At 39.1% G+C, this 19,753-nt stretch overlaps 1 protein-coding gene across 1 annotated transcript in view; it reads right to left on the bottom strand.

Moving 5' to 3' along the window:
- LMNTD1 (lamin tail domain containing 1) overlaps positions 1-19,753 on the bottom strand; it is a 442,963-nt gene that overhangs the window by 121,870 nt on the left and 301,340 nt on the right. Inside the window, exon 9 of the mRNA XM_060166722.1 lies at positions 18,796-18,847. The gene's annotated coding sequence lies outside the window, so the exon portion shown is untranslated. The remainder of the gene's footprint in view (positions 1-18,795; positions 18,848-19,753) is intronic.

The following is a 19,753-nucleotide window of genomic DNA, read 5'->3' as shown; positions in this document are numbered from 1 at the left end:
GCACCTGTGTTAAGACTGATGGTGTCAGCTACCCATGTGTGTTAACCCAAAGGTCTGGTTTTTCAATACTCCCTGGCTTTGATTATTATAGGAGGAAAAAGTAGACTAAAAATATGCAGCAAGAAAACACATTTCAGAGAAATATCACCATAAGCAAATCCTCTGAGTTGTTATACTATAAAACACTGTATACTGTAATACAGACTGATGTGAGTGAAAAGTTAGAATTAAAATATAGTCTATATTCAACTCTACCACTTTCATTATTTTCAGTTATAAATAACCACCAAAGCTAGGTTAAACTAGTAGATAATATAATGAATAGATAAATAGTGTCTGTAATTAGCAAAACTAGCAATCCACTGGCTATATTTATATATAAATGGCGAATACTTGTAGGTGATTATAGTATGTAGGTAAACTTTCTCATTATAATTTTCATACACCACACTTGCCTAAGACATTTTTTTTCTATCAGTGGAACTAATTAAATCCTTAGTCTCTGAGACTCCAGATGACAAGAATTACTGAATTACTCATTTTCACTTAAAAGAAATGTGACAATACAAAATTCAGTTGGAAAAGGATACTCTATACATACAAAAACACCAGCTAATTAGAATAATGGTTTTCCAACATAAGTCTGTTTACTTTTGCATTATATTATCATGAGTTGGATAAAGTGATTTTTAAATTCTTTAAAAGTCCCTTCATAAGTGTGTATTTTCCGTGGAAACAAGTATCTCATAAACTAGGTTCTTATCCTAATTTGGTCACAAGTTTGCAGGGAGAAACAGACCTTGGCAAGTCACTTGGTCTCTCATGGGCCTCTCTTTGCATGCTTGTCTAATAAGGGCATTGGAATATATTATTTTTTTAGGTCTCTTCCAGCTCTACAATTCTCAGATTCTGTGAATAGAGAAATAGTTTTGAACTATACTATTCATCTTTTTACAGACAGTTATTTTTAAACTATACGACGCTTACACTTTTATTGGCCAAGAAATCAAGTATTCATTCAAAAATAAAAGACAATCCAAACCACAAATCGACCTCTACAAATAATAATTATAACAGAAAAGCACGCTGGGCATAGACCCATGATACGGTTTCTACATGGTACCTGTATAAATCACACACTGATTTCTTAACTAAATGAGGTCCTTCAGGTTAAGCTGTGATTTTTAATGTTATGAGAGCAAAGGGCATGTTCAGTGAATTTCCATGGTTGATTCTGCACAAGTAGTCATTTTGCATATACAGCAAGCTGAGCCTATTTAAAGATAAAAATCCATTCACCAAAGTCACCTTCCCAAATTTTAGCGAATGTGTTGTTTCAGCAATGCCTACAGTGTACTAGATTGATTAGATTTTTTTTAAAAAAGACACTTTGAAATTGCACTTAATTTTGAACTAAATGCAAATTTTCTAGGCCGTGTATGAAACTGAGCACACCCTTTCTGTGTTGATTGCATCAGGTGTCTTAGACAAAGCAGCAAATGGGGTCATTAGCTCCTAAAGGAGCAATTAGGTAAAAGTGCTGTAATTTACCAAATGTATAATGTATGATGCTTCTGGAAAGGTTTCAGTCTATGCAAAACGGGTCAAAATAATAACAGATGTTTCTTAAAGGGACACTAACACAATTCGCTTTCTTCCTTCCTTTGTTTTTTCCTTCTTTCTCTCTTTCTTTCCTTCTGTCTTTCTTGTTCATATATATCTAAAGTTCATTTCCTATAGGATATTATATCGGCCAATTTAGTGATTATATCCTGCTTCAAAAACACAATTTTTTAGTGCTGATGAAAATGTAAGATTACATAATTTTCAAATTTTATGACCTGAAATCCTTGTATCTTCTTTTATTCTCCAAGGCAGCCTTTTCAATACAATACTTCTAATGTATTTAACGCTTTATACAAGCAAAAATACTCCTATCATCTGATGAGCATGGATGACACTTCAAAGTTACTCGTAATCCCACCAAGCCAGAAGGACAGCATTCCAGACTCTGGAAATTTCCTTCTAGAGGGACTTAAAAGTCTGTGCAAGCCATTAAGAATTAAGGAGATGACATGTAGTGAGAAAATTGGTGGTGAAAACACACCACTCATTTTAGTATTTTGGCTTTGAAAAGAAGAAAATCATCAGAAATTAAGAAAAAAATATAGGTAGAATTTATTTTCAAGAACCCATCGAAGGCAGAAGAGAAAGTACCTGGGGAGAGGGAGATAGCATGCTTTATAACGGGGGATGGGAGCAGATGTGTGAGGGAGCCCACTGTGGATGGGAGAGCTGGGGCAATAGGTCAGCACAAGAGGCTTGACAGCCTTGGAGATGCTCTTCCCTTCCTTTGGGAGAAACTAGGAAAAGGGAAGAAAGAAGGGATAAGAAACTGCTATGTGTTGAGCTGGACACCCTGCAAGTTCTGTTACAGAAATTTCATCATTTGGTCATTAAAAGGTCCCAATGATACATGGTAGTCCTCATTTTACAGATGCCTTCAACAGATTATCTATTTATTTTATGCCTAGATAAGTAATTTATCTAGTTATATGCCATTCCGCTAACAAGTGACACATACAGACTTTTAGGCCCCAAACCCATATTCATCCCCCCTTTTCACCACACTGCATCCCAGAGAAAAAGGCTGAGGAGTCAGTGTATATAATACTGTGTGATATCGCTTACATATGGAATCTAAAAATAATACAAATAAATGTATGTGCCAAACAGAAACAGTCTCAGAGATGTAGAAAGCAAACTAAATGCTTACCAAATGGGAGAGGGAAGTGGGGAGGGGCAAATTAGGGGTAGGGGATTAAGAAACACTAACTATTATATATAAGATAGACAAGCAATGAGGATATAGCACAGGGAATTACGGCTGTTATCTTGTAATAACTTTTAATGGAGTATGAGCTGTAAAAATACTGAATCACTATGCTGTATATCTGAAATTAATATAATATTGTAAAAAAACTATACTTCTATTTTTTTTATTTTAATTAAAAAAAAAAAAGAAATGGAGGATGAGATTGACAGTGGCTTACTTTTATTCCAGCGTTAAGAGGACATGGAGTTGGAGGTTTAAGGAGAATATAGAAATTTTCATCTGTGATACACAAATTAGTCTCTAATGTAGCTTTTCTTTAATCTGCTCTTACTGACTAACTGTGACTGAATAAAACTTCGGAAATCAAGTCCTATTGATTTAAATATACTTTGCCTTTCTGTCTGCTTAACTGTCTATCAGTAATGTTCTTGACACTGTTTCTCTGTCTCTCTATCTCTGTCAGTAGTTAGGAATGCGCCAGAAAACTATATAAAGGAACTCTCTGTTGATATTTTTCATAAACCCATTTTAAAGCCATTTACTATCACCCAATTTGTTTGTCTTAGCTCAGTTCATTTTCATTGAGTTTCTTAGAGAGAGCACAACTTACAAGGCACACCATAATTGGGCAAATCTTGGCAACAAACATTTACTGAACACAATAAATTGATGCAGCTTCGCCAGATTCGCCTGGTTATGTGAAGATGATGGAATAAACCAGGATGCTGACTGGTAAAGTCAAAGAATCACTAAGAACAATAATGACTTGAAAGGACCTTCTGTCCCTCCAGGACATAACTAGTTACAGGAGAGGAAGTAGGAGCATCAGGACCACGGGGCCAGCCTGCTTGGAGAGGACTGGCGAGTACTACAGCCAGCTCGGGGCAGCATGAGGGCTGGACAATGTGTCAGATAACAGCTCTAACAGGCAGAAAAGAAGGGCGTGTTCTCTTACCCTGCACACAGATGCATGAATGTATGCTGGGACCTCGGTGGCAAATGCCAGTAGACAAGAAGAGGAAACAAGAACTACAATCCTGAAAACTGACCCAGCTATGGCTCTGACCTCCCAGAAAATAGCCAGTAGCCCGAATATGCAGTCAAAAGTGAGTGTGGCCACGTCAAGTTCTAGTCCAGCCTAGGTAGGTACCCAGAGGAGCACCAGAACGATGCGAAGCAGGACTCCGGGAAGTGGGACCCATGCATTCATAGTGGAGCCATGCGATCAGTCCGTTGAAAGACTGGAGACAATGCAACAGGGCTGAGTAAAAGTGAGCCAGGGGCTTCCCTGGTGGCGCAGTGGTTGAGAGTCCGCCTGCCGATGCAGGGGACATGAGTTCGTGCCCCGGTCCGGGAAGATCCCACATGCCGCGGAACGGCTGGGCCCGTGAGCCATGGCCGCTGAGCCTGCGCGTCCGGAGCCTGTGCTCCGCAACGGGAGAGGCCACAACAGTGAGAGGCCCACGTACCACAAAAAATTTAAAAAAAATTAAAAAAAAAAAAGTGAGGCAGGGTGGTGTGTCCCAGCTAGCCAGCCGAGCTGAGGGTAAGAAGGGACATCAGGCACTTCCATGTTCAATGGAAGTCCAAGGCATAAACGCAGACATACAGAAGGGCCTGGTATGGCACAGGTCACATAGTGATTACCCCTAGATTTCTGGATCTCTTGTCTACATCTGCAAGACTAACTCCAGACCTCATCTGCTGCGTACAGAGGCAAATAGCTTCTGCCCGATTTCATGCTTCCTGTTAGGCGTGGGTCAGCAAGGACAAGAGCCTACGAGAAGATCCTAACCAGGACAGGGACACCCACAGAGTTACTGGGATCCGGGAGTGTGAAAACTTCCTCAGCTCAGCGGCCTACACAGATGTGGGAGAGGTCATGCCAGGTCAGTGACCATGGCATCTGGGGCTGAGATCATTTTTCAAGGTGACCCTTCAAAGCCTGGGGTCATGAAACCGAATGAGGGTGGAACATGGGAGATGCCAGTTCACTGCCCAGGCAGTGGCCCCTGAAGAACGTGCTAAGCAGGATTTTCCTGTCTTCCTCATTCCATCCCTTGCTTGGGTCTTGCTGAGTGCTGGTGAGTCCACCTCTGCCTGATGGTTGCTTTACAGAGTTCTGGAAGTTACTTTAAAACATTTTAGCTTATATATATTTTTATCCCCACCAAAAGTTTTTTTGATAAGCGATAAACATTAAATATTTTTAAATTAAATGTTTTCTGAGTGCCCACTGTGTACAGATCATTCACCATCAATGAAAAGAAAGAGCTTGACCTGCTCACTTCCATACATTTTCAGTCAATCATATTTGAACGTCTATATCATCCCTCTCTCGCCCATTATTTCCCTCCTCCCCACATGATACAGGTTCCAGAGGAGTTTTGAAAAATTAACCATTTCGAATAGCCTGAAATTTAAAATAAAATAAAAAACAGCCTGGACAGGTGTGGGGCATTACCAGAGCAAATTCCTACTTCCAGAAATCTCTTTACTTTTTTTGCCAATCAGCCCAAGACTGCCTACATTTGGAGAGAAACCCAGGCTGCTCTGTAAGCAATTTCTGGGGAACCTCCCTATTTTCCGGCAATCTCTCTCAACGGGAGATTGCCCAACTCGATTCCAGAGTCTTTCAGGAATCGAAGGGCAAGGGTGTTGAGGGTATATTTCAAATCCTTCCTTGGATTGGGAGAAGCTGCTGATACCACAGGCATAAGAATGTTTTCTCCCCAGCTTTTCTTCTTCACCCCATCACCCCACCACCAGCCTTCATCACACACACACAGCTTGCGAGAGAGCAGATTTTATTCAAATGTAAGGCCAAAGTGACTCTGCCACTTATATCTAATCAAATAGATTTACAGACAGGGATGTAAGAAAACAACTTAAGAAATGATGCAGTATGTCATGATGACCTGACCAAAATAATATAAACTGGTGAAGTACTGAAGGCGGACAAGTATTTCAAAAGTCAACGTAGAGCCTTGCTCTTCTGAGGACTAAATGGCAGCTAAAGGAAACAGCTGAGCCTTGGTCTGGATTGTGGAAGTGAATCAATAAAAAAGAAAGGCAGAAGAGCCCATATCCAGGCATGGCTGGAAATTAAGGAAAACAAAGAAAACTTGAAGGAGGCAGATCAATGCTGTAAACCTGAAGCAAGCCCAGGGCAATGCTGAGATGGTGTAAATTACAGCTTACACAATCTCCACAGTCTGTACATTTCAAAATAAGTTAATTAATGTAGAAGGAAAAGGAGAATGTGTTAATTCTACAATATAATAAAATCAGTTTCCAAATCTGAAAAAAAATGATAGGCTCATTAGCTTATTAACATTTTGACTTCAATGTTTCAGAATTTAGAATGTGAATAGAAATAATCTTTCAGAGGGAAAATGTCATAATATCCCCTGTGCACATGTGGGTTCTGCCACTAATTAACCAACTGGCAGGATCTTCCAAAGGACTGCCACTGCCCTCCTCTGGTACAGGCTGTACTGTCAGAAGAAATGGGCTGAAACACCATGTTCCACCACCCAGAACTCCTGCTAATGGTTCTCCTATTGCAATGTTCTCTGAATTGGAAAGGACCACAATGCCTCTGTGTGAAGAGAATTAATGGGGGTACGTGGAGGATTGCGAGTGGAAAAGAGAGGTCTGGGCACAGGGCTCAGAGCCCGACAAGCTCCTATGTGAATAGTTTTTCCCTAAGGTTTCATCAGAAATGCTGTAGGTCTCAACTCTGTCAACTATTCAGCTTGGTGAGGTTCTTCCTCAAAGGCACCTGACACAATACAGTCGTGTTCCAATCCGGGAGAGCAAGATTAACTCAAGGACAATAGGGCATGACCCTGATGGTCTGAAGATTAACAAGTACTTGAAACAAAACAAAACAAACAAAAAACCCAAACAAACAAACAAAAAACTTTAGAGGAGGAAGGGAACAGCTTGTAACCCTTAGAAATGTATCTGCGCAAGTTTCTAGAGTCAGGATTTCCCAAGAGTTCGGTGTGAACACCCTGTTTTGCTCAACCCTGGCTATTGTTGTAAAACAAACATTTCTATTTGGCTGTATACAGAATTTATAAAGCACCTTAGAATTATTTGCAGAATATGATCTTCAATCCAGGTAAAGAAAGCAAACAATTATTATCCATGCCCAACGTTGATCATGAAAAAAAGCAGATCAAGTGCGCTTACCTCAATCGCTGCAGTTGTTTTATGGCCGCAAAAAAATATAACACCTACGTGTTGTCCAGCAAAGTCGCCAAGTCAGTGCAAGGTTCTTTATGAGACAATAAAGAATAAATACAGTCAGAAAAGAACACAGGAATTGACACAGTGGGTGGTCCAGTGTTCCTGCAGCTCTGTCATCTATTGCCAGCATAACCTCAGCAGGGAAGGGAGGGCTTGGTTTTCCTTCCTAACTGTATGCCGTTCCCAATTCTCTTCATCCCACAGTGCAACCTCTGTTTTATAGGCTCCTTAGAAGAATGCACACTCCAAATCTTTCAGGTTTTCTTAGTTGCTAGGAATGGATCTGCCATTCATAAAACTGTTCAAATTCTTTCAAAATTCACTTATATCTTCTTCCATTACTACCTCCCAAAGTCGTGAGTTCCACAAAAGAACTTTCTATGTAAAATTGTAAGCTAGACAGTGAAAAGTTGAACCTTCTTTTTTCTGTAAGAAACTACATGAAAATATCCCAAAGGCATTTTTTAGAGCAATAAAGCATACTTGGAAAACTTTAAGGAATTTACTCAAGAGAGGGACAAAATATAGAGTCCTAAAAGAATTGGAGGTCTCAAATTTGGGGATTGCATTAGAAGTATTAGGGCCTTGAATATTTTAAGCTCTAGATCTGAGTCCATGTCTCACTTTTCCCAGCAATGATCTGAGTACCTGACACATAGAGGGTCCTATTCAATCTATATTCATTTAAAGAAAATGGCTGAGGTACTGGTATATGCATATGTAATCTACATCTATCAGGCCTAGTTATAGGTAAATTAAAATATTATGGTTTTCTTGAAGCTTTTAGTTTTTCAGGATTTCCCTCTTCTTTCAAAAATCTTCCTAATACTTAATATGCTTTATATTTCTTCATAGCTGCTATTACTATCTGATATTATTTATGGGTTTAACCTGTTTGGTTTTGGCCTGTTTCCACCACAAGAATGTGAGTCCAGGTAGTAATTTTGTCCATTTATTCAAACACTGTGTCAGGTACTGAAATAGTACCTGGTATGTAGTATGCACTCAATAAGTACTTGTTGATTGGTGAGGGAATGGATTTTCATCCACACGTTATTACTGACCCAGTATTTCCCACCAGGGAGAGGGCAACAAGGCCAAGTGAAGGGACTCAGAGTCCAGTCAGGACAACCAAGAGATCACTGCCCAGCTACCAGCAGGTCACAGATGGCATACTATGTGCTTTGAGCCTAGCTCCCTTATTTAGTGCCCAAATTTGTTTTGCAGTATAGTTCTTATTACTGTACCTGTATTCCAACCATTCGAGAGCATAAAGGCATTGATTTTTTATTTTAAAATAAAAATAATACTAATAAAATGTTCTATTTCCTTCTGCTCAATAATCAGGCAGACCAGAGAAACTCTAGTCTTCAACTGACAACCTGTTGGCATAGTAACAATAACAAGCTTGATTTCTTAGGGAAGGTGAAAAACTATTTTCGGTTCTTCTAATTAGGGAACAGTCTCTTGTTTTTAATGTTTCCATTTATTTGGGTGCAGAGAAAAAAAAGACTATCTTATCCTTTAAAAACTTAGTGGCCAATCATTATGATTGTTTTGATGTTTAATTTTCCCACAAAGACTTTTTTAGAGAAGGTAATTTTTCTCAGCAAGTGGAAGATATAGCATCACCTTCATTCTATGTGATCAGCTTTATTTCCATTTTACAGATGAATAAAGAGAAGTATCACATTATGGGTGATCTATCTCGGCTCAAAATGAAAATGACTGACTCAGATGATTAGAATTGTAATCAAAGTAGATCCAATTAGAATCCAAAGATGATTTTAAAGTTCTGCAAACTCTTCTCCTTTTACATTTGGTTTGGTTTTCCATTGACTCTATAAATAAGGAGATTCAACACAGACACCTATTAGTGAGATGAATGACAAATGGAGAGTTGTAAGTGATTATGGATAGGGTGAGCATTCATCGATGTTTGGGGCAAATTGGGTTATTTTAGACTAAATGCTGCTTTGGGAAATTATGTATAAAGCTTTTGCAAGGGGGCACTTTCTGGAACATATTTTGTACTCTAAAAGGCAGGCAGATTCTAATAATCAGTGATTTTTTTTCCAATATATGTATGATGTAGTACACAGCACAAAATAATACTAAAATTGCTTTTTTAATGAATGACCTTGAATAACATTGACTTTTATTATCACAACCTAATATTTATGATTTTCTTTTTTCAGGTTCAGTCTGCCTTTCCTGATATATTTTACACTTTTTGAGGGTATTGATCATGCCTTCTTCTTTATTTGTATGCAATAGTCAAGAAATGCTTATTAATTTATCACTTTCTCTAATAGAGAAAATGAAAGTAATCAAAATGTTTCATTTTTCTTGAAGAAGAATGTTTACTGAGAGACTATTAGTTCTACTCTAAAAATAATGCACATTCATTTTAGAGAAATGGGAAATAATACAAAATAAAATTAAAATTTGCTATTTTTCCAACCTGGAAATAACTTACACTAATAACATTTAATTTACTTAATTTTTCTTGGTGTATGTAAAATATGCCCTTTAAAAGAAATCGAAACCACGATTGCCATCTTGCTTTGTATCCAGCTCCATTCATTTGATAAAAGATAAACATTTTCCATTTAGGTACAATTAGCACAATATAAAAGCAAGGAATGAAAATAGAACACCTTATATTTTAAATTAGCATGAATCACAAACGTGCAATGTTCCTTCTGAAATGTATTTTTAAAACCATTCAGCTATTATTAAATTCTAATGCAATAAATAGAATTGCCTGAAGCCCTGCTCTTAAGTACAAACAAAAAAAAGGATGATCTTCAGGTCTTGGTGTGCATTTCTAGGTTCTATCCCCCTATTCTTCCCACTTCAGTTGCAGCTTGTCCTCTGTCAAGGAGGCCCAAGCATGAGGAAGTGGCATTGAGCAGCTCAACCCTTCCCATCATTTCCTTTCATCAATCCATATGTGCAGCTACCTGCTGTATCCCCAAATACAACGCTGCTTCTCAGCTTCTTTGAGCCCTTCTTTTCAACACATCACAGGTCAAAGCCCTAGTCAGAATCACGGGCATCACCAATGCAATAGCTCTTGCCCATATCCCTGTATCTTCTCTTTCAGTGTATTAGTTTTCAGGAGTCATAGCATTTCGTGTTTTGGGGTTGGTTTATTTATTTGTTCTATGTTTAAAGCAAAAGCTTTCACGTGCTTTAAAGTAATGAAATGACTGAATCACTCCTTATAAGCTATGAAAAAAAATCTTCAGTTTATAAAAGAAGGTAATATTTTATTGCATTATTTTATTTCTAAAAAAAATCATTTAGTTTTCCAACAAATCTGTAATATAAAAAATGGAATAGAAGTTAGTGGCTTAAAAACAAAAGAGCCGTTTTTTGTTTTTCTTAGCACTTTTAAATTGCATATCAATTTAGCATATCAGACAGAAAGTGAAACATTTGATCTTATTGTTGGCTGACCAACCATCTATGTTTGCCTGGTACTACCCCAGGCTAGTGGTGGTTTCAGAGGCACTGAAAGTCACATATCCAGGGGAAACTCCTCAGTCCCAGAAAAGCCAGGATAGTTGGTCACCCTAAGTCTTGTTCCGTGAGATACATTATATTTATCAGAACACTGATGTTCATGATGCTGGTGGTATTTTCTAGGGAGTGAAAAATAGTTTAAACAAATCAAACTTTTGCCCATTTTATGGTCGAATTTCTGTCAAGTCTAACAATAGGCTATTGTGGTAATTCTGGGAGATGTTTTCAGCCCTCTACATTTCTTACAAGAATATATGATCTGAAAAACTGTTTGTTAATTGCCCAAAAGTCCATATGTTGATGCAGGCATCCAATAGCGATTGGATAAAACTGCAAGGACTCCATTTTCCATTGCCCTTTCGTTTCCGGCTACTTTTAGCTCTGAACAGAACCAAAGCCCCGACAATTCCAAACTTTATGTCTTTCAGATGTGACTTTTTTCCCCCAAATCTTTAGCACTGCGGTCTCTACTAAAGCTAACATTTCCTGTAGTTCTCCAGAGCTGCTTCTCTGCACCAAAGCAAGGCATCCACCAAGAGGCCCGAGAAAGAGCACCCTAATTGGTGGTACCACACTTGTGAACACCTGCCATCCTTCTGCCTATTGGAAGAAAATAATCTACCCCTGGAAGCCTCCCTCTCTCTCTCTCTCTCACTTTTTTAGCAGATTTTGCTAGCAATCTGTCCTCAAGCTGACCTTACGTCAGTGCTCTTTTGTTAACACTGCAATGTGGTGACTGCCTCATCAATTCATCCTGGGGTTGAAGACTATACGTCACATAATTGTCAACATCTTGATGCACGGTCATATTTTGTTAATATGAAAATTCATCACTGTTCCCACACTGGGCACAGAAACATTTCATAACATCTGGGAAAAAAAGGTTTTATGAGAAGAAACAAAAAATACTGACATTTTCTTTTCAGCTTGTACTAGTTTATAACTTGCGCCCAGGAAACTCCAATGTTAATGCTCATTGCTCGAGCATCTGGAAAATGGAAGCTCATTGTTTTTGGTAAATTTCGCCCATATCCTATAATGTCATTTGTAAATTTGGGAGGCACTGGGACATTTTTTTATCCTGATAAAAATATCAAAGACCAATTTTTTTTTTAAGTCACTAGGTACAGTTTTGAATTTAAATAGAGACCATGATTTGAATGGTGATTAACATAATTACTGTGGGACCATATTTTATTTTTAGAAAATATTTCAAGAGAAAACCTATATCACTAAAAGACATTTTGGAATTTGTTTTGTACCTAAGATTAAAGAGGCATAATTTTAATGCACCAATATAATAGAAGATAAATGGAACGTTGTTTTGAAATATTATTTTTAAAAAGAACTCTCAGACATCCATTGTAAATAACTAGATTCCTTAAAATTTGTCAGTTTATAAATATTACATGAGGATTATGTTGGCTCCATATACCTCTTTGAGGGTTTGAATTTTCTCTGGAATATTGGTGGTAGATGCATAAAGAAGGAATATATATTATATCAAGTTGTAACAAGAAAGGCAATGTGGCCTCATATTTCATCTTCTGGACTTTCTAATCAGTTAGATATAGATATAAGTTTCAGCTCTGCCACTGACTACGTGGGCCACTTTGGACAAATTACCAAAACTCTTTAAGCCTTGGTTTTCTCATTTGTAAAATGGGGAGGCTCTTACGAGAATTAGATAAAATAAGGTAAAAACAGCATTTAACACAATGTCTGGCGTGTGTTAAGTACTCAGTAAACGATAGACACTATTACTAGTTTCATTAATTACCAGAGATACTGGGATGCTCAATGAAAGCAACATTTTTGAAGCTGTCTTAGGCTTCTGTCTCTCCAAAGAATGCCCTACCCGGACTTATGATGGTGGACAGCCCAACCAGAGTTCCAGGTACATACAAATGTCTTTTTATCCAAGAAACCCTCCCGGATCCCCTCAACTATATGTGAACATTTACTCTTTTACATGCCCCATTCTTATCAGTTGCCTAAAGTAAAGTCCCCAAATATACAGAGGCATTGGTATTTACAGTTCTTTGTGTTCTTACCACCCTGGGGGCAGGGGTTTTGTTTTCCTCCTCTAAGCTCCTAACGTCTAAGATAGATGAATGTAGGCAACTAGAAGTCCAAGCAGCATATGATATGAGCAGAGAAAGTAGTGTAAACAAAGCTGTCAATGTTCAGAAGAGGGAGGGGTGGTAACTTGTGGCGGAGGTGATAAGAAAAGATCTGTCTGGAGGAAGTAGCTTTGAAGTGGAACAGAAAGGCTTAAGAGGATTTCAAAGGAGAAAAATAGAGAGAAGGCAACTTCATGAAAAAACAAGTGAACCACAAAGAACAAGTCAGGTTGATCAGAGCAAGTTGAGTGTGTGATGGGTGGGAGATAATCCCCAAAGGGAAGCTATAGTATGATTGCAGAGAACCCTAAAGGACAGGAAAAGGAGGTTGGATTTTATTTGGGGGTCAATGGGGAGTTGCCAAAGCTTTGAGAGCGGAAAGTGACGCAGAGAAGAGATGCCAGCTGCTCCCATCGTGACCTTCCAACTCTGTATTCATCCAAACTCATATAAACTTGCTAAATATCTCCAAATTATCTGTCCCATATGGGTCTTTGAGACATAGCCATGCCACATGCTAAGTCTTGAAAGTATGTAAGCTAGCAGTCAACCACAGCTCTTGTTTCTGCAATAGAAAGTAAGTTTCTGTTCTAGTTAAGAGCAGGGGTTTGGGAGGTAAAAGGTCCTGGATTCAAATCTTAGCTCTGTCAGTTACTAAAGAGTGATCTCAACAAATTACTTAACCACTCTAAGGCATAGTTTCCTCACCTCTAGATTAGGTAATTATATTAACTCATAGGGTTATTGTGAAGTTTAAATGCCATGCATGTAAAGAACTTAGCAGAGAAACTGCTCACATGACTCTACTATGATTCATCATTTCTCCATCTCATCTCTCTGGTTCTTTAAATCCATGGTTTTCTTTGGCCTCCAGCTTTTTTCTTTTCTTTTCTTTTTTAACATCTTTATTGGAGTATAATTGCTTTACAATGGTGTGTTAGTTTCTGCTTTTTAACAAAGTGAATCAGCTATACATATACATATATCCCCATATCTCCTCCCTCTTGCCTCTCCCTCCCACCCTCCCTATCCCACCCCTCTAGGTGGTCACAAATCACTGAGCTGATCTCCCTGTGCTATGCGGCTGCTTCCCACTAGCTATCTGTTTTACACTTGGTAGTGTATATATGTCCATGCCACTCTCTCACTTCGTCCCAGCTTACCCTTCCCCCTCCCCGTGTCCTCAAGTCCGTTCTCTAGGTCTGCGTCTTTATTCCTTTCCTGCCCTTAGGTTCATCGGAGCCATTTCTTTTTATTTTTTTAGATTCCATACATATGTGTTAGCATATGGTATTTGTTTTTCTCTTTCTGACTTACTTCACTCTGTATGACAGACTCTAGGTCCATCCACCTCACTACAAATAACTCAATTTCGTGTCTTTTTATGGCTGAGTAATATTCCATTGTATATATGTGCCACATCTTCTTTATCCATTCATCCGATGATGGGCACTTAGGTTGCTTCCATGTCCTGGCTATTGTAAATAGAGCTGCAATGAACATTTTGGTACATGACTCTTTTGGAATTATGGTTTTCTCAGGGTATATGCCCAGTAGTGGGATTGCTGGGTCATATGGTAGTTCTACTTTTAGTTTTGTAAGGAACCTCCATACTGTTCTCCATAGTAGGCCTCCAGCTTTTGATACTGTTTCCGGTTCCCCATCATGTTTGACAATATGATTAGGCTCCCTCCTCTAGTATCAGGGGCATTGCAGGAAAGGCTGATCCACTTCAAATGGCTTAAGCCTGAAGACAGTGTAATAAAGAGACTATTTACAGAGATAGGGACTGGGTTGAGAAAACAAGGGATGGTGGATTGCCAATGAATGAGAAATAATGATCACCTTTAAGTTTAAAGTAGAAGAGGGACTAAAAAACTAAAAATAGAGCTACCATATGATCCAGCAATCCCACTCCTGGGCATATATACAGAGAAAACCATAATTTGAAAAGATACACGCACCCCAATGTTCACTGCAGCACTATTTACATTAGCCAGGACATGGAAGCAACCTAAATGTCCGTCGAAAGAGGAATGGATAAAGAAGATGTGGTATGTATATACAGTGGAATATTACTCGACCATTAAAAAGAATTAAATAATGCCATTTGCAGCAACATGGATGGACCTAGAGATTGTCATACTGAGTGAAGTAAGTCAGACAGAGAAAGACAAATATCATATGATATCACTTATATGTGGAATCTAAAACAATGGTACAAATGAACTTATTTACAAAACAGAAATAGAGTCACAGATGTAGTAAACAATCTTATGGTTACTGGGTGGGGGGAAGAAGGGGGAGGGATAAATTGGGAGACTGGGATTGACATATACACACTACTATATAAAATAGATAACTAATAAGGACCTACTGTATAGCACAGGGAACTCTACCCAATACTCTGTAATGACCTGTATGGGAAAAGAATCTAAAAAAGAGTGGATATATGTATATGTATAACTGATTCACTTTTCTGTACAGCAGAAACTAACACTAACATCATAAATCAACTATACTCCAATAAAAATTAATTAAAAAATAAAATATGTGGCACATCTTAAAAAAATTTTTTTTTAAATTTTTAAAAAAAGTAGAAGAGGGACAAAGGTGTCTGGAGACAAGTGGTCACTAGAGCTGTGGCCTGGGAGGAATGCAGCTACCCCTGAACAACAGTGAGGCAGGGAGGGAGCTGTGTGTGTGCAGGGGAATAATCCAACCTCTTTCCCTGTTTTCCCTCCAATGTCTTGCCAGTGCCTTCCATTGGCTGAACCCGGTTCGAAGCAAATCAATAAGAGAACCAGGTGATGCAGTCTACAGAGGCCAGTTTTCTGGGGCACAAGCAAGGCAGAGAAGACCAGAGAACAGATGGTGCACTGGGGCTGGGGCAAAATGTGTTGTTGCTTTCCAAATAAGGGGTAGAAGTGTTAGAAGCAACCAAACATCTCAATGGAAGGTTACCACTGCCTCCATGACAGATGGAGGGAATGAAGCTCAGAGAGGTAGTGACTTGCCAATGTTATCAGCTAGAAGAAGGAACCAATTCAGAGCCCTAAATGGTGCCTCAGGCCTACTCCATTTCCCACTACGCTGCGCGGCTCCACACAGAGTGATGGCTGAAATGACCTTGGTCTCGTCCAAGCAGTTTCTGCCCTGAGATAAGCCAAGGGTATGAAATCATATCTTGTTTTTTACCCCTGCTTCAGTTCCCTACGTTCTTGGTCTGAATCCATTCGTTGGGATTTTCCAAATAATCTTTCAGAGAGGGTTTCTTAAACATTAACTTTGAAAGTTATTGACATTAGGAAATTGGGTTCCCTCCTTTTTAGGGAGAGGGAAGGTTAGATCGAAGATATAAAGGCATCTGAAAGAAAGAGAGAGAAAGAAAAGCAAGAAAGAAAGAAAAAAGGAAGGAAGGAAGGAAGAAAGGAAGGAAGGGGGACTAACCAAGTGCCTATCAACAACAGTAGAACGGAAAACTGTGGAATATCCACATAATGGAATATTATACAGGAAGGGAAATAAAACTGCATGCAAAAAAAGGAGTGAAATTCATAGATACAGTATTAATGGAAGGCAGTATTAATAGAACCCATTTGTAAGATTTCAAAAGCAGGCAAAAATAATCTATGGTGTTAGAAGATAGGATCGTGGTTATCTTAGGGGCTGGGAAATGGAAAGGGGTTTCTGTGTTGTTAATAATTTTCTGCGTTTTGTCTATTTGTTTGTTTTAGTTTATTTGTTTAATCTGGGTGGTGGTTGTACAGGTGTGGTCATTTTGTGAAAATTCATTGAGCTGCCCGTTATGAATTGTGCCCTTTTCTTTTTATTTGTTTTTTAACATCTTTTTTTTTTATTAGTCATCATTTTATACATATCAGTGTATACATGTCAATCCCAATCGCCCAATTCAGCACACCACCACCACCACCCGCCGCTGCTTTCCCCCCTTGGTGTCCGTACATGTGCCTTTTTCTATATACACAGACATACAATTTCAGGTAGCCAGTTGCATTAGTCAGTTTTGGTGCAGTAAAAATCAATCTTCCAAAGTCTCTGTGGCTTTCCACACAGTTCTCTTTGTGCTATGCAGAATTCTAAGAAGGCCCCCATGGTCTCCATCCCTTGGTGTTACTCCTGTGATGTGTTACCTTACATGGAAAAGGGATTGTGCAGATTGTGCTGGGCTCCCCGCCCTCCAGGTCCAGCCCCTGCGTGTTCCTCTGTCCTGACGCTGGCCCTTCCTGCCCAGCTCCTTCCCACACCATCCAGGGTCCCCAGGAGCACCACACCAGACCCCCTTACGGAGCTGGCAGCTGCACAGGCTCTGGCCCTGCTGGCTTCCTTGGGACCTCCTCTTTATGAATCAGCTGACTTGAAGGTAAGGAGATTATCTGGGTGGACCTAACCTAATTCCATGAACCCTTTAAAAGCAGTGTCTTCTGGTCAGAGACTTGACAGGAGGGAGATTCAGAGTGCCATTACTGGCTTGAGGATGAAAGATGACACACTGAAAAGACCTGAGAACAGCCCCTAGGAACTGAGAGCAACCCCTGGCCCACAGCCAGCAAGAGGACCTCAGTCCTACAACCACAAGGAAATAAGTTCTGTCAATGACCAGTGAGCTCGGAAGAGAACTCCAAACCCCAGTGAGAACAGCAGCTGACACCTTGATCTCGGCCCAGTGAGACGCTGAGCACGGTATCCGATAGCCCCATGCCCACACATCTGACCTACAGAAGCTGTGAGATGATACATTGTGGTTTTAAGGTGCTAAGTTTGTGGTAATTTGTTTGCAACAATAGAAAACGAACGCACATTTGTTCACATTTTGGCGGCTTTGTGTTGGCAGCTGCTGAGACCCTGCTCAGCTCTGCTCCACGAGTCTTCACATTCCGGGACCCATATTGAAGGAGCTTCCATATTTGGGACATTCATATGACAGAGGGAAAAGAGCAAGTGAGATCACAAAAGCCCATGATGCCTCTTAAAGTATGTAGTGTTCATCACATCTGCTCACACTCCAATGGCCAAAGCAGGCCACACAACCAGGACCAAAGGTGATGGGGCAGGATGTATAATCTTCTTACAGAAAAGGGGAGATTGAATAATATTAAAAAACAATGCCATCTATCACCATGGGCTGTTATAACTGTGGCCTAATTGGAAAGAGCAGAGTCTTTGGTGTCAGAAAGTCTTGAGTATGAATCTTGGGACCACCACCTTACTGGCTGTGTGACCACAGGGAAGTTAGGAAATTCCTCTGAGCCTTGGTCTCTTAAATGGTAAATACCTATCTTACAGGGTTGGTGTGAATGTTAAATGTACCAATATGATGCCTGGTAGACACTCTAATATGTGTTGATAAATATTAGCCTGAGACTCTTACCTCAGGGATTAACCAGAATGCAATTCTTCCAAAGGGAGAAGTCAGGGAAAGGAAGCCACATCTAAACACACCTCCTTTCCCCCATTTTCCTAATAAAACTAATGCAGAGTCCAAAATATATAATTCCTTTATACACTATATCTCTTTGAATGTTGTAGTAACAAATGGCTTAAAGGGAATATAACATTACCCTTCTGAATGGAATTGTTGAATGCAATCAATATCAGAGGTGGAATTACTTTATAATTACCTTTCTAAACTGATGATTCACTTTAACAGCTATTTTTTGCCTTATGAAAATGTTGTCATAAAGCCACAGTTATTACAGTTGGAAAACTGACAAATCAAACAGTCAATAATACTTTGTCCTCAGACCATTTAGACTTTCTTTTTAACTTGCCCAGGTAGTTTTAAACACTATTTCAGGTTTCTAGTTCACAATTATCTCTTTTAAAGTAACTATTGATATTATTAGTTGTTATTTTTTAAGCCCCAATCCATTATTTGGGGTTTTAACTTTTTTTAATCACATAAAAAATAACCATCTCTCTCTCTCTCTCTCTCTCTCTCACACACACACACACACACACACACACACACAGAGTTAGTACACTTTCTTCAGCAGAAGAAAAAAGTCACGTCTCGCAAAAACTTACCAGATGAAGACAACTGCAGTCAACATTTTGGTGTGTCTTCCAATTTTTCTTCCTGAATAGATAAATACATAGACTTTATGACTGTATACATATATAGTATATGTTTGTATTTCTGTGTATTTACATATATTTCTTTCACAAAAATGGGGTTATATATTATATTCTATTTTTAACCTGCTTTTCCATGTAGTTATATTCATATATACCATTGCTTTAATGATTTTGTTTAATGATTTTTTAAAATTTATTTTTGGTTGTGTTGGGTCTTCATTGCTGCAAGCGGGCTTTCTCTAGTTGCTGCGAGCATTGTGGTGTGTGGGCTTCTCATTGCAGCTTTTGTAGCTCATTGTAGCTTCTCTTGTTGTGGAGCATGGGCTCTAGGCACGTGGGCTTCAGTAGTTGTAGTGCATGGGTTCAGTAGTTGTGGCTCACGGGCTTAGTTGCTCCGCGGCATGTGGGATCTTCCCGGACCAGGGATCAAACCCATGTCCCCTGCATTGGCAGGCGGATTCTTAACCACTGTGCCACCAGGGAAGTCCCAATGATTTTATATTTATTTTTCAACCAGTATCTTACTATTGAATATTTAGATTATTTGTTAATTTTCTATTATCTACTCTCTGAAACAGAGCTTCCACTAGCCCATATATATGAATTAGAGGAAGTCAGGGTGTAAGGCTTGCTGGCCAAGGAACCTGTCTGATTTCAGCCCTACTCACCCCTCTGATCAGATCCCATATACGGCAGCTCTGCTCTTAAATTTCCAAATGTATACTGGAAATGTTAGAGAATCTCTCTCAGAATGGATGAGCCTTTTCTTGAAATTTCCAGCCATTCTGTATTATCAAGAGTTGCCATATGGTATGTAACAGTATCCACATCTTGGTTTATTACCTGCCCCTTCTATGACTTGTCTTTATTGACCTGTTAATTTCTCTGTGAAAGGGCATCAGAAGTG

This window comes from Lagenorhynchus albirostris, chromosome 11 (assembly GCF_949774975.1).
Source record: "Lagenorhynchus albirostris chromosome 11, mLagAlb1.1, whole genome shotgun sequence".
Taxonomy (NCBI): domain Eukaryota; kingdom Metazoa; phylum Chordata; class Mammalia; order Artiodactyla; family Delphinidae; genus Lagenorhynchus; species Lagenorhynchus albirostris.
Note: the sequence above shows the minus strand (reverse complement) of the source record. Positions and strands in the feature narration are given on the sequence as shown.